At 37.2% G+C, this 15,867-nt stretch overlaps 1 protein-coding gene across 7 annotated transcripts in view; it reads left to right on the forward strand.

Moving 5' to 3' along the window:
* Positions 1-15,867, forward strand: part of SLC7A2 (solute carrier family 7 member 2) — a 54,080-nt gene that overhangs the window by 8,990 nt on the left and 29,223 nt on the right. For 5 of the 7 annotated variants that reach the window (XM_048304644.1, XM_048304645.1, XM_048304643.1 and 2 more), the window contains 2 exons: positions 663-736; positions 3,102-3,212. The exons of 1 other annotated variant lie outside the window; for it this stretch is intronic. The gene's annotated coding sequence lies outside the window, so the exon portion shown is untranslated. The remainder of the gene's footprint in view (positions 1-662; positions 737-3,101; positions 3,213-15,867) is intronic. One more of the 7 variants, XM_048304646.1, reaches the window with a different exon arrangement.

Raw genomic sequence — 15,867 nt, forward strand, 5'->3', positions numbered from 1 at the left:
AGAGGGGCTTTTTTCCTATTTGACAGTTTTTCTGTCCTGTATGGTAACAGATGGGTTGCACTTAGTTCAATGAACCAGATGCAAAATGAGCAGAATTTGCGGTAAAATACTGTTTATGTTGCATTTTTGTTCACACACAATAAATTGTTAGCTTTCTGATAATATAAAGTGAATGTTTACACTCCTTCATTGAAATTAATTAAAATGTATCCACTCTGCTCTGTGAAACAAGTAGTTTTCCAGGCCTGGGTGAGCTCATAGGTACAATTTGTACATTTCTTACTGAAGCTGTATCAGCATAAGGAACTCTTATGTTGTGCTCCCTGAGAGCTGCTATCTCTTGTTCCTGCTCCTGTAACCATCCCTCTGTGCCTGCACAGCTGTTTGTGGTTCTGTGCAATGAACTGGATTAGGAAACATTAATCTTTTTTCTTGAGATACTTTTGAATGAGGATCAGTTCCCTATTCCAGTTGGAATGGCCACACACATGGCTGTGCAGCCACAACTAAGGAACGGACACAGAGGAGAGACCAGACTGAGCAGTGTGAGCTGCTTCAATTGTACTGCCATTGGAAGAAACTATTCAATATGCTCCACATAGCTGTAAAACATACTGTAATTTCTCTTATTTCCTCTGATTTTTGTCTTCCCTTCCTTTTAGACCATCTTTGTCACTGAAGAAAGCATTAGTTGAAAAACTTTGACCATGACTGTGGTATCCCTCAAACTTTTGAAGTAAGTTTTGGCATTTAGAATCATTCTTTTCCTGCAACAAAGGAAGTCGTGTAGAGTTCAATTCCATAGTTTCATTCCTTTGGACTGGAGCTAAAGAAATTAATAACTTCTCAAACAAGAAGATACACTTACCAAGTGCATTTTTAGTGCTGGTCTTCTAGACTGGCTTGGTAAATGATTTGTGTGTGAAATGGTTCAGAATGAAGAATTTTGGATAGTTCCTACTTTTAATCTGCTACATCCTTACTATAAGCGTAGCTCCTCTATTGCATATTTGACCTGATTCTGATCTCTGTTTGGCATTGTAAATAGAGAATATTTCCATAGAACCAGTGAAATTACCAAAGTGGCAAATATCTTTTGTCTTCCCTCCCCATCCCAAACACTATCTCAACTCTCATTTGGATTTATTAGTACACTATTATAAGCTATCAGAATTTCTTTTAAAATTTTTTTTCTTCAGAACTATTTCCTTGTGCTTTTTCATGAAAACACATGGCAATATTATAGCATATTTGTCCAAACAGCTATGTGATGATTGGTACAAATTCCTCCTGTAGAGAATGGTGAATGTGATAAGTATCTTCCTTTAATCTACATAAAAGAGCAGTGAAATACAGTATTTTAGCTTGGCTGAAACCTAGCTAATAGAAGTGTGGTTTTCAGGGTTCTGTATACTTTCTAAGGATTTGATAACAGGCATTGCTGATAGCACACAGTTAGACAGTGAGTTGGATTCATTGCAGCTGTTTGCAAATGGCAGAAAGGCAGCAGAAAAACAGAGTGATGTGAATGTTGCTCATAGTGTTCTGTGGAGGGGCAGCTTGGGGTAGCTGGAAAGAAACCTGGAACTGAAAGCGAAGAAGCTCTCCTGGTACTTTCATTCCTTCTATGCTCAGGGAAACAGGACTCTGGAAACACACAGCAGGGCATGTAACATATGTGACTTTGAATTTCATCACCTCGCTGGAGGAGACTGCAAACCCTTGAAAACATCATCTGAGTTGAAAGGGAAAGTTGGAGCAGTTGGAGACACGCTTCCAAGTGCTATATGTAGAATCTTCTTTGATAGTAAACACCCCCTTGAAAACCCATCCAAAGGCTGAAGGAAGACCTGAGATGGTGGTATAAAGCAAGTCAATTCACAGTGCTACTTCTGTGGTGTTCTCCTGAACAACTAGCATGGCTGCTGGCTTGAGTGTGGAGAACTTTTGCATTTCTTTTAGCAAACCTAGAAAGCAGGGTTTCAGGAACTACAACAAATAAGTCTCCACAAAACTTACTTGGGAAATAAATCTGTGAATTGGATAGGCTATAGAAGTTGTTTCCCTTGATCTGAAACTGAGTCAGACAGGGAACTTGCATAAGGCTGACTATTTTGTCATGGATTTCTGCTTTGGAGGCCCAGGAAGGGAAAGTTTAGATTGCCCCATCAGAAATACTGAAGTCCTTGACATCAGCATTTTTCATGACTGATACAGTTCTGCTGAAATGTATTTGGCTTGTTTCATTATTGCTGATAAATTGGGTAAATTAGTGGGCAGAACAGAAAGATAAGGTTCTGCAAACAGACTCTGAGGTAGGAGCCATTACAAAACTATGTTTTCTTGCCTGAAGAGGTGAAATTTGATATTGTAACAACCTTCAAGAATTGGAGGAGTGGGATATGCTTCAGACCAAGAGAGAAACAATAGAGTTAAAATCCCACTCAAGGTTGCAAAATGTGAAACAATATGTGCTCAAGGTGATGTTTCAGAATACAGTCCTGCACCAGGCTGCACAGTGAGGAGTGGCTGTCTGTGTGTGTCTTCAAGCTTGTACGATGTACCAGCTTGCTTTTGGGTGGTGGGAAGAAGGAACAGCCTGTATGCCTGCCACAGCCCTTTTGTTATACTGAGGCATATGCTGTGTACTAAAAAGGCATGTACTAAGCCCTGTGAACCAGTTACCAATAAGAAATTTATAACTGAAGGGAAGGGGAAGAAGTCTACTTTGTATGGATTTAGACATCTGAACCCTAGAATTTAGCAGTACTTCCTGCTTGAATTCCAAGTTCATGTATTAAGACTATCTCAGCATGTGGTGGGGATGAGCTTTCATAATGGTCTTCTCCAGAAACTGTGGAAACAGAAGATTGAAATAAGAGAGTAAATAAATCCCTCCTATACAAATGCAGCCTCTATAGATTGCTGTCCTTGTCTTTCTTAGCTGCTTTTTCCTACAGTTTGCACTGAAATAAGAGTAGGTACACTGAAAATCAGGCATGCTGAAATAGAACTTAGGCTGTGTTTTTGTATAAATAATGCAGAACTAATAGTGTCTGTATTATTTCTGTAGTATCCTTAATATGCTTTTCATATTTCAGATTGCGTAACTTGGAGTCAGAAGCTCATTTGGCCTTCCCATCAGTGAATGTCACATCAGGGTGCAGGGTGTGGTGTCAGTGTTCAATTCATTTCACAGAACTTGGAATGGAGTAAGACTTAAAGTAACTTTTGTAACCGTTATTCTCTAAATATATCTATTTCCTTAAGATGTACCAGTAATACTGTGTGCTGAACAACTGAATTGTCCAAGTTTACTTAAAATGGATTTGTCTTTTGCACGTGTTTCTACCAGTGATGGGATCAGATTTTACACATTGTTATGAGTCATTCATCATCAATGCTGCTGCAGTGTTACATTCTAGACTTTAATCTTGCCATTCAGACTTTTGTAGCCTTCCTTGAGAATAATCTTCTCCTTACTCAGTTATGGTTGCACCAAAAAGAGTTGAAATATTTTAAGTCTTGCCTACAGCAGTTAATCCTTCTCCATGCCTACCCTGCAGTAGTGCTGGTACAAGAACTTGTGCAGCTCTATAGTAAATTCTATTGGGAAACCAATCTGGTTCAAAATTGACTTAGTACCTATTCAGTGTTACTGTGGTTTAATTCCCCCAGTTTAATTCACTTTTTTCAGCCACAGAAATGTTTATGTTGGCCCAAGGGAAGAATGCAGGAGCAAGCATCCAGTTAGGGTACACCACTTATTTTGAAAATGCTGGTTTGAGGTTTTAGTTCCAACTGTGCTATAGCTGCTGATGAAGCAATGGCAGCACAGAGCTTAGCTGTCTGATAAGCACCTTTGTGTTCAGGTGGCTTGCAAACCAGCCTGCAACTTTTGCACCTTAGCATTCAGTATTATCTGTGTGCAGTGGCAGTGTCTACTTCAGCAACTGGTGCAGCTCTGCAGGAATGAAGCTGTAGAGGAAAACTGATGCAGTGGGTTCACTGACCACGCCACTTACATTTTGCTATGTGTGGGAGAATTGGGAGGACTTCAGGTTAGTTTTTTTCTGGTCTCACAGACTGAATTTCCATTACCACTTGGAGCGTACTAGGTGCTGTTCCGGAATACATATCCAAATTTTCTTTCATACAAAAGGATATCTCAGGATTGCTCCATGGACTGAACCAAGGCACATTGAATTGTCTGTATGACAGGGAAAATATCTTTGAAAATATGCATCTGAGCGAAAATGCCGGTATAAATGTGCCAAGAGTAACTCGGCTCTGCCTGTAGATGCTGCAATCAGAATGTTGCACTGTGGTACTGGTGGAGTTTCTGTTGTGGTACATGACTCTCCCATTCTTTCTGATTCCACTTCAAAACCTGTTTTGTTGACAGTTCAGCAGCTAGTCCCACTGTGGCTCTCCAAGCTCTGAGACTGATGCATTCATTCACTCTTTGGTGGTGGTAATGGTCAGAAAAAAGATATTTTTCAGCACATTTTATCACCCATCTCTATCTTCCTTGGCAGTATTCCATGAAAATTGAGCTAAGTATGACAACATGAAGTCTAAATCAAATAAAAGGTTTTTGGTTGGACTGTTCTTGGTGTGCACATGTGAAATTTAGTACCCAAAGAAGGGAATGTCTTGTTCCAGGCTGACTGTGGATCTTCCACTGATGGAAACATAGAATCAGAATACCAGTTTGGGAGGGACCTCAAGGATCGTCTGGTCCCACCTTTCTTGGCAAAAGCACAGTCTAAACAAGATGGCCCAGCACCGCATCCAGCTGAATCTTAACAGCATCCGACACTGGGGAATCCAGCAGTTCCCTGGGGAACTTATTCCAATGGCTGAATGTTCTTGTGAAAGATTTTCCTCCTATGTCTAATTGAAATCTCCCCAGGAATAACTTGTACCCCTTACCCCTTGTCTTTGCCATGTGACTCCATGCAGAAAGGGAATATCCATCTCCATGAGGCTTTGCCAAAAAGAAGGAAGTGTAAAGACAGTGCTTGCGAGTGTTTTGTTTGCTGTGTAATGGAAAACGTTGAATCCGAATAATCTACAAAGCACCAACGAAAGAAAGCTGGATGTATGTTTGGCAGATGACCTGTACTGACTGTTTCCGTGCTTGTTTGGTCTTGTTTGACCAGCAATAGCTACACTGATGCTTCTTGGTATTTTGATAGTATCTTGATATTTAGATAGATTTTCACATTCATTGTGCATCTGTAGGAGGACAGATGAACCCGTCAGCACACGCACATTTCACTGTTTAATTCCACTTTTCTCATACTGTTGATTTTTCTTAGATTAAGCTCTAAGGCCTTGATTCTGAGCTGAGTATTACTGCAGTATGAATAATTGCAGAGATATTTTTTTATCTTAGCACAGTTGAAAAGTTTTTTGTTTCACTAACTGGGGCTCAAACTATTTATAGAGAGAATTGTGCCATGTGGCTACAATCTGTAGTAAATTCAAGTGCTTTTATAACAAAGCCCTAATTTTGAAGGGATTTCAGTCTTTTTGGTTATGCATAAATTTGAATTTCTGGACTGAGGATAAAGAATCAGGTGGGGTTTTTTTACTTTTTAAAAGAAATAAATGCTGACTCTTCCTTTTCCTCCTGTTCTGGAGCTTAAATATCTTGGCAGCAGTGTTTGAAAAAGTTCTAGTTAAACTAGTTTTGGAAAACAGTTTGGCAGGCCACAGTGGAGTAAAGCCAAAGTATGTTAGATGTAAGTTTTAAAACCTAATTGTAAGCTAAAATTATACCTATAGTGGGAGAGAGTGATGTGCAACTCAAATACAATATTTGCCTCTTCCCTCGCCTCCTTTTTTCTTCTTCTCCAGTTAGTCAAGCTGTGCTAGACTGCTAGAAACAGTGCTCAGAATTCTCATGGATCCTGCATTTCTTCTGCCTGAGCCTCAATCAGTGTGGATGGAAATGACATAGTTAAGTAGTTCTTTGAAAAATAGCTTATTTTTCGTATCGTATATCATATATCATCATTAGGTAAAATTTTCACATGCCTTAAAAATTAAGTTGTGTGGAGTCTATAGCACTGGAGATAACTGATCTTTTTCTTTGCTACATCATTTCTTGCAAAATAGTTGAACCAAAGGCTGTTTCCATTTCCCATTATACCTTCCAGTGTCGTACAAACACAGCTACTTTCAAATGCTTTAGTTTATCTGCTGTTGACTTTAGAAGTACAATTTGTAATATGACAGGATGACTGCAGGATATTATTTTTAAAGTTTGTATAAAATGGATTGTGCATCTTTTTTCCCACAGTGAAAATGTCTAGACTCTTCAGAACCTTTGTAAAGCTGTTATCCAGACAAATTAGTTCCATGAATTTGAGTCACATCAGCCTCAAGAATTATCCAAATAAATGTGGTCACAAAGTCATTTTACTCTTAGCTATAATACAAAACACTGCTTGTAATCTATAAAGCTGACAGAAAATTGCTTATCTGATACAGCCCGACTTCTTTTCTTCTTCTTTTCCTCTGTTTTTCTTTTTTCTTTTATTTTTCTTTTTTCAAGATTTTCTGTTCATCTAAGTGTTAAAAATATTTCCCATCAGAGTGGGCATTCTGTTGCATAATAATTTTGGCTGTCTCTCAGCATTGCTAAATTGTATTAAGCATAGATGTCATAAGGAATAATTTGTGGCTAACATCTGATGCCTAGCCTAAGAGTAGAAGTCCATGTAATACCCAGTTATATTCTTAGGGAGATGTTCAATTCATTTTGGGGAAGTAGAGATGTCATAATCTTATTAGTCTATAGCTTCTTTTTGATCTTTTATACCATTCCAAAATTCATACCAATGCCAGAAATTAACTCTTCCTTATCCACGACTTCTCATCTGGTTTTGATTGCACTTTCCAAATAGCCTTTGATTCAGCATGAACTTGTTACTTGTGCTTTCTGTGTGCCATATACTCAGTTTGATAAATTTTGAACAAAAAAATCCTCTGAGCACTACTCACATTCACTTAGTCCATCTCCTTGCTTTTACACAACCTCCAATGAGTGCTTTGTTTTACTTCCAAGTGGTTAAAACTGTGAACATTATTTTGTTTGGTCTTTTGTCTTTTGTGGAAGAAAGGGGAGAAGAAAAGAAGCAATGTGAATAAATTGAGTTAAGCTAAGTTTAGGAAGAGCCAGACTCATAGTTTTAACACTTTCCCCAGCTGGTTGATATTTTCATGCTGTTTGTGTTGTCTTTGAAGAGAACCTGTTAGCAGAACATAACTTTAATCATATGAAATAGCTTTCTGAGAGATACAGTTTTTTCAAAGTTTGCATTATAGAATGAAAGGAAATATGAAATTACTTTAATTATTGAAGAAGTCATGGCATGTCATCACATCATTTATCCCAGTGTACATTTTATGGTGATAGGCATGAAATGTAAGGTACCTGCTTTCTCAGATGTATTTTCTGCTCTTTTGGATGATTTGTGTCTAGGTTATGACAAAATTTCTAATGTCACACACTCATGCAACTTTCACAGCAGAGAGCAAAGTTATAAATAAAAAAAAAGAAGAGAGTCTTTTCTGAAGAAGTAGCTGCCTTTGATCTGTTTGATCTCTGGTCTCAGTAGCTTCACTGCCTTTTTCTCCTTTTCTCATGTTTTGGCTTAATATCTGTCACCAGTTTCACATGAATCATTGCAGTCCAGTGCTGAGCCCACCAATGTCCTTCAAGAGTAAACCTATTTTTTTCTGCTCTAGACAATTTATCCGTTTGCTGTTGCCTGTCTTGAACACCCTTTCAGAAGTATTCCTGACCATCACACAGTTGTCTGCTCTATGTGGTGGGTTTTGTCATTCCCATCAGAAAAAAAAAAAACCTCTTCTAAAGCTTCTTTTGAAGGTAATTGATCAGTTCTAATGATTTGGAGATTTTTTTTTTTTTTTTTTTTTTTTTCATTTCTCTTTGCGATTGTTGGGAATTGCAGAGTAAGTGAAATGTGCCCATCTGGACCCCTGTGGAGTCTTAGCCTTCCTGCTTAGGCCGTTACCTTGCTATAGTTGACGTGTAGAATAAGTTGTCTTGAAAATTTCAGAAGAAATACCTGTTTATGGTGCATGGCTAGAGGAACAGCATTTTTCTTTCTCAGATTTGTACTCTCAGCTTTCAAAAATTTCTCTCAACATTATGTCAGCAGAAGACTGTAGTGTGTCATCATGCAGTTAATCTTTAGGGATAATTAGAGTGGTGCTACTGGAGAGTTACACATGAGGAGGTAGAACATCTACCATCATTTAGAGGCAAAGTAATTGCAGATGGTTTGCACACAACAGTCAGGCTTCTATGGCAGTTTCCTTAAGTATCTGCAGTGCTGAAGCATAGTATCAGATTTCATTGATATTTGTCTTCTTTTTTAAAGTTTTGTGCCTGCAGGGTCTGGAAATAGAGAGGAAGTTAGATTTTGGGGAGTAAATCCCTGCCTAAATCAGAAGAAGATGACAGTTCCAGGTGAGTCATCTGGATTATCTTCAAGGTTGATTTTTACCTTTTGTTCTAGCCAGAATTTCTGCTGTATGTATGATAGATCTCTAAAACTCTCTTTGGCTAGCACCAAAAAACATGTCTAATTTGTGCACCACTGAAACTTTGCTAGAAGGTACAAAGTTGCTCTTAATTCAGAAAATCTCAAGGAGATTTTGTGCTTCATATCCTTTTATCTAGACCCAGGCTTCCTGCCTTAGATTTCCAAACTTCCATCCTATTTTGTTACTTCAATTAGAGCTTGTTATTTGTCTTTTAAGTATACCAGACTGATAGCATTTAACAAGGATATATTTTTCAAAAAGGTTTATAATCTCAGACCAAATAACCGGAAAGAATCATGTTCTTATTAATGGATGATGTGTGGACTAGTAATTGCTGCATTTTTTTTCTTTTTTCCCCCCTCTTTACCAAAAAATTGATAGATAATGTTTTAGGTAGTTCAATAACAGATGTTGAACTCTGGAGGGTTTATTTGAGAAGGCTACATAAAGTTTGTGAAACTGGAGGTATTTTGGTCTTTTGACCTATTATTTTTAGATTTCAGTGGAGAAATGATGAAGAATAGCAGTGATTTTCCTTCTATTTTCATCCAAGTATTTCTAAATTGTTTTTCTTTTGAACTTTAGAATTATGTTGGGGGGGAGAGGGGTGGGTTTGAGCCAAAGCAAACAATTCTTATTATAAAACTAGAAGCAATTTAAAATATTTTAAGGAGTATTTTCATGGTGGAGCAATTACTGTATCTTTTTATTTTCCTGTCTGATGAATTATGATTGAAAAAGGCAGAAAATAATGGAAGTTTGAACTTAGTATGTATGTGAAATGTGAAAGAAGGTCAGAATTAAAGGGAAATAAAAGAAAGTAACTGGAAGTTATGGGAGTCTGATCACAGGGAACATTTGGTTCTGCTTCAGCCTCTTCAGCTGCTGGAACTTGAGATGCATGAGATATGCATGTGTATTGCTGGCTAAGTTTCTAGGGACAGAAATAAAGAGCAATAGTTTGACAAATGCATGCCAAAGTGGCATTTTCTGAAGGCCAATAAAGCAATGCATAGGTGAAAAAGGATCTTAGCCAAGGTATACTTGCTGACAGGTTGATTATCATTTAAACTAGCTAAGATTTTTTTTTTAGATTAGGCATGAAGGATTTTAATCATTAATTTAATTACACTGATTATAATAATTTTATGTAACAAAATTCATTTTATGAGTATCTGTTGCTGGTATAGAACAACTAAAGCTTCATGTTTTTATAGTGTTTCCATGAGGAATATGTACTTACTCTGTGCCAAAATTTTTTGCATTATGAGAATATGTATCATTTACAGGTGTTACTAACCAATGGTCAGGTTCAATAAAAATCAGTAGGTTGGTGAAATATTCCATCTAGTACTAATAAGGGAAGTGGTGGCATTTTGAAATTAGAAGTAATTTCAATGACATTTTCCATTCAATGTTTTACCCAAAAGGAGTTGTATGTGTTCTAGTTCTATGAAATAAGATATCTGATGTCAGAAGCTTTTTTCAAGTAGCTGCTAAAATGAGCTGTCTCATCTTTCCTGCCTGTCATTTCCTAGATCATTGCATTTCAGCTAGCAGCTTGTTTTCTGGGTTTGGCCCTTGAGATAGTGAATCTGTCCTGGACCTCTTTTTCTCCTGCAGCAAGTAAGGAATGGGTTGTGGCCAGATCCTGCCTCTGTTCACACAGGCAGCTGGAACTCAATTTGCTGTCATTGTCTCCAGAGCTCATGAGAAGAAAGTGAGCAAGCAGAACAGTTTTACTCCAAAATTGTGATCCAGCCATAATAACAGTATCTTTTTGCATAGTAGGAACTGAGAAATAGTGTAGTTTGCACTCATGAATACACACAAAGCCACATACACACAAAATACGTGGAAGGATATCTCTTTGGTGACAGCTAGTCTACTTATTTGCAGTGTATGGACTTTTGAGGGCCTGACTTGTGCATTTGGAGTGGGGTTTTTTTAAGCAAATATATTTGGCTGTATTAGGACCTAGCTTTCTATGGGGTTTTCCCCACAACTTATTCACAGCATGGCTGGAGATGAGGCTGATTTGTGTATAGGTTTAGAAAAAGTGGTTGACTCAGGAAAAAATAAGGGGAGAAATATCTGGTTTCACTTAAATAAGTGAAAGATAAAGAAGAAATATGTGAACGTAGATTTGAAGAACAAATATGAGACAAGTTGGTAACTAAATGGGCTTGCTGTTCTGTATTGCTAATGTTCAGTACCTCTTAGTTAGAAGAGGACATTTGAGGGAGTTATCTGTGTGACATCCCCTGACCTTTTCAGTCAGAAGTTGGTCATGCCATTCAGGATCATTGGATGTGGCAAGGGAAGAAAGTGACTGAGGGAAGGAGGTGGTATAGAATGTTTATTGAGATGCTTTGTGTCTGCTGAAGATGGAATACAAAGTTATACATTTATGGGGCCTTCTGCTGTCACAACAAAAAAAATTGGAAAATTGTGTTTTCACCCAATCTTCGTGTGGGAGAAGTAATGGCTGTCCCAACGACTTCCTATTTGCTATGTGACACAAATTATCCTGAAAACACATTTGCTAGTATTTATTTTAACTAGCGCATCAGTTATTACTGCAAGTACATTACAGCAAGCAGCCTTCATGTGGTTTGTCCCTCTGTGCCATTTGCTAGTCCATGAAGTAGCTTCATAGGTACAGTAAATGCAATTTAATGCTCAAGTGACTTTTGATTTTTATAAGCAGAACTGCCTCCTGGCAAAACTATGGAACTGCTAAGCTGTTTGCTTTTCTAATGCTTCCAGATGATTTATATTGAAGATGAAGTTGCTAGTAAAGAACTATAATGCTGGCTGGCTGGGAGTATAGAAACACACATGCGCCCTAAGTTGGGTTTTCTCTCAAATATTTGCATTATTCCATATGTTATTTTTTATTTACAGAATACTCATTGCTTTATGAACCAATGCTTGTGCTTCTTCAATGCTCTGCTGAAATGATTCTCCTGTTATTGCTGAACTCGGATTTATTCCAAGAGAAGATCTGGTTTCTTCAGGCAGACTTGCCAATGTTTCAGTCTTTATATGTTGCATCAAATCTGCGTGGATCTGAAAGCATGTCTTCATCATGGTTATGCAATTGTCATGCGTAGCTGTGATTTGATTAAAATACAAAAGAATACTTCTTTCTTAATGGAAGTTCACAGAGGATTTTTGATGTACCCTCAGAAGATGTTGACCAGGGCCTTGCTGTCTGCAGTGCTCTGTTAAGTTACATTGTGGAGCACTGCAGCCTGTGCAGGATCTCTGGAAAACCACAGCACATGGTCGGGGTCACTTTCTGTACCTGTTGCTAACCCCCCTGGAAATCTGTGAGCAAGATCTCAGTGTGCAACTGTCGAGGTCAGTACTGTTTTTTGCTGCATTTCGAAGTCTTGGTCATGCTCTACCTGTGAGATGTTACATGCAGTCAAGCGGTTTATTGACTTGCTTAAAAGATACTGAGAAATTTGGAAGTCCTTCCAAAAAATTGCCCAGTTGAAGGTTATAGTGTTCTTCAAACTCTGTTCCTGAAGCGTTAAATGTAGTGGTGCTATTTAAAGCCAAGAATGAAAAGGGATCGCTCTGGCATTAGTTACCTCAGTTATAAATCATGTTAGATGTTTGGATTTATATGATCTTGATATGTACAATATATATTGAGAATGTCTCTCTGCAGTGTTCACATTTAATGTCAAAGGGTAGTGCTCTGTAACAGGGTTGCTCTAGTGACTTTGCAGTGACTTCTTATTCCAGTGATTTCATATACAAAAGACACAGTGTTTGATTTTGCAGGGTGCAGAAAGTACCTCCAAGGAATCTGGGGTGGTCTTAACAGCACTAACTTCAGACCACAGAATGCTGTTTAATGCCTCTGGGATTAAGCACTGCAGATGCAGCTATTTATATTGTGTGAACAAACCATTCCTGTTTATGTTGTTTTGTATTGTTCTAATATATAAACCTAAAAAATAAATCACAGCAGTGCACTTAGTGGACATTTTATGTCTGATGTGTGAGATGTGTGGCAGTGATGCTGGGAATGTCACAGTTCCATTTTCACATAGAATGGAAGCAAAATACTTTTCTGATTTAATATTTCAAGTCCATTTCAGATCCAGTGAAGAATCCTGATTTAAATGCTTTGCCATTATTTCATAGTAATATTTGGTTGCAAAGGAGATTTTTCAAAACTTTAATGCAAGAATCTCTTAAATTAATTCTTACTGCCATTGACTTAACATAAAAGAAATATGGAATATAAATAATGTGCATCTAATTATTGGATTTCTATAGGCAAAAGAAAGCAAATTTAACTTTTTAAAACTCTTATAATTGGCAGATAATTAAAACATGCTTCATTTTAGATGTTCCATTATGAGAAAGTTGTGACACCTTGATTAGACCTAGTTTTTTGTTGAGTTTTTGTAATCTGTTTGAGATGGCATCTTTTCCAGGTGCCTTAAAAACTCAAATAGAAACAAGTAAGGTGTGTAATAGGAATTCCCTTCCTTCCCCTGCTCCATGATATTTTTGTAACTGAGGCTATTTCTGGGATCATCTGTGATTATTTTTAGTCTTAAATTAGATATATTCATCCTTTCTTTCTTCTCCACTCTCTCTTCTTCCTTTCTTGGCCCCCACAGAAAATAGGGGGAAAGGCCACTTTTTTTATATATATAAAATTGAGTTACTTTAAACAGTTTTCAGTAACTCAACACAGAATATTAATTGCACTGCTTTTTAAAACAAAAGGATCCACTGGAGCCCATAAGTGTATGGTGCACTGGTCAAATGGGCTGAGAGGTGCTGTGACCCAGGGATGGGACTGGACAACCCTAGCGGAGTATGAATCCCTGGAGCTGGTGCTACTTGAGCCATCAAACCAGCCAGCTGAGGTTGGGAAGGGAGGAGAGAAGTGAGCTGAATCATTAGTTCTTTGCTTAATTTCCATTCTTGCACCATGAAATTAGGCTACCTTTTGGGCCTTTTGGCTCCCCTGTGGAAGTGCACAGCAGCACAAGGGCAAAGCCATTTAAAAAATACAGATTTTATAGACATTTTAGAAGCTACCTCAGGAGTTTAGGCATGTGAAAGGACTCTCATTATTTCTACTTTAAAACCAGTGTCTAACTCTCTTTTAGAGAATCACCAGCTTTTGTGCAAATCAGTGCAATTCTCAGCAGGGAAATGTTTGGGATTTAATTTTGATCCTGCAGTCATTGTGTATATTTCCTATTATCACTGAAAAAAAATATTCCAGGACTGTATTTGTAAATACATCTCTACTAGTTTCTGAAACTAGTTTCTACTAGTTTCATTTTTTGATTTTGTCAGGTTTTCAACAGAGCAGAATACATGGAATTGATCTGATGTTACTTTCTAAGAGACTTTTGCTTGTGTCTTACACAAGAGGCTGTTACTGAAAACTTGGTAACCATGGGGTGAAAGGTAAAGCCCTGTTACTGATTAAAAAGAGTAAGTAAAAGCAGCAACCTTCATGTCATTATCTGGAAAGGAAAATTATTATTAAGTAGAAATGGAGTTAATAGAAATTTTCTTGACAAAATTGTTTTTTATAGGAAAAAAATGTTCATTAAAGACAATAACTGGAAAGATTTCCCTTTTTGACACAGGGGAAAAAGATCACTTTTAGCCTTTCCAGATGAAAAATTTTTAAAGAAAAATGAAACCAAAAAAAAGAAAAAAAAACGAGAAAAAAAAAAAGAGAAAGAAAACCCCCTCACAAATACTCCAAGAATAAAAAATCCAAGTAAACTGAGGAAAGGGATTGATTGGCTGGGGTGAAAAACAGTAAGTCAGAGGAAGTCCTGTATTACAGAAGGATTGGGAAAGAAACCTTCAGTTGGTTAATTCAGGTAATGAAGAAAGTGATAACTAGAATAGGGTGACCTTGAAAAGCTATAAATGAAGCACATTCAAAACAACTAAAAAACTGTTATCTCCATACATGATAATACAACTTTTAATAATAAATAACACAGAGCCTCATTATTTGGGTAAAAAAGCTTGGTATTTTGTCTTTTTTGACATTAAGTACTACTTTTAAGTGTCAGTTGCATTTACATAGGCTGGGATGGTTTTTATGAAATGTGCCTAATTACCTACCTCAGTGGCCTTTAGGTGTGTTACCGCACATTTGGCTCAAATGTTGTCACAAATTGAATACTTTTTTTTTAACGTTTGCTTCAGTTCAATATGTTGTAAGTTCAAACAGGCTTATAGAAAAGCGGAATAAGGTGTTACCCAATAGTGTACACTGCAAAAAATCCACAATGCCTTAATAGTTTGTTTTCTGGTAGATCTTTCTCCTTTCTCTTTTTGAAAGCCCGTTTGTAACTTCCTGTCTCTGATGGAGAAGTGTACTCATGCTTCAGGAGTGCCTTCTCCTGCTCCTTCCCAAGCTGCAGTGTGGAGCTGCATCTGATGCTCCTTTTACAGGTGTCCAGGGAGGTGCAAGACAGAATCGTTTCTCTTTTGGCAAGACATGGCATCACAATTTATTTTCAATTACAGATCAAGTCTTAGTTTCAACTTTGATTTTCTTGGTTCTTCTTTGCATATATTACGGACTTTTCTGTTTAAATTTCTTATCTATATTTATCCTGTATTCGAGGCCAAAAAAGTATTTGTGGATTTTTTTTTTTAGATAATAATGGCTTTAAATAGTTACTTTCCTTCTCAAGAACTCTGATTTTAGACTTAGGGACAGCACTGTGAGTCAGCACTGCAAAAATTTCCTTTAGACTCCTGGGAATATTTGGAATTCAGCAAATGACAGCTAGTAGCTGTTTGGGACATGCTTAATATTAGGTTAAATTACTCATTCCTGGATCAAAATAACTAATAGGAATTTGTGCCAATGTTGCCCTTCTTACTGTTACATATGAAATGATGCAGGATTGCAGGTATATTCTTCCTGCCTGGATGAGTCTAGTAGCATGTGATTATTTTTTATAGGTTGTATTAAATTTCTTTTACAGAAGTTCAGGATTTGAGGTATTTTCCTAGGTACAAACTGAAAAAAGAATTATTAAAAGTTGAGAGAATTAGTAAGTGATAATTTTATTTTAATCTGTACAATATTTTGTAGGAACTAGTTTCAGTTAAACCATGAGAAGCAATCTAAAACAAGTATATTTTTATTTTAATAAATAGGAAGTCCTTTAAAAAGTGTTGAGTTGTAATTTATTCTCTTCAGAAAAGATCCTGTCATAAGATTATAGAGACAGCCTACACTACTGTTGAGCTTTACAA

The sequence above is a fragment of the Corvus hawaiiensis genome, chromosome 5, assembly GCF_020740725.1.
Source record: "Corvus hawaiiensis isolate bCorHaw1 chromosome 5, bCorHaw1.pri.cur, whole genome shotgun sequence".
NCBI lineage: Eukaryota > Metazoa > Chordata > Aves > Passeriformes > Corvidae > Corvus > Corvus hawaiiensis.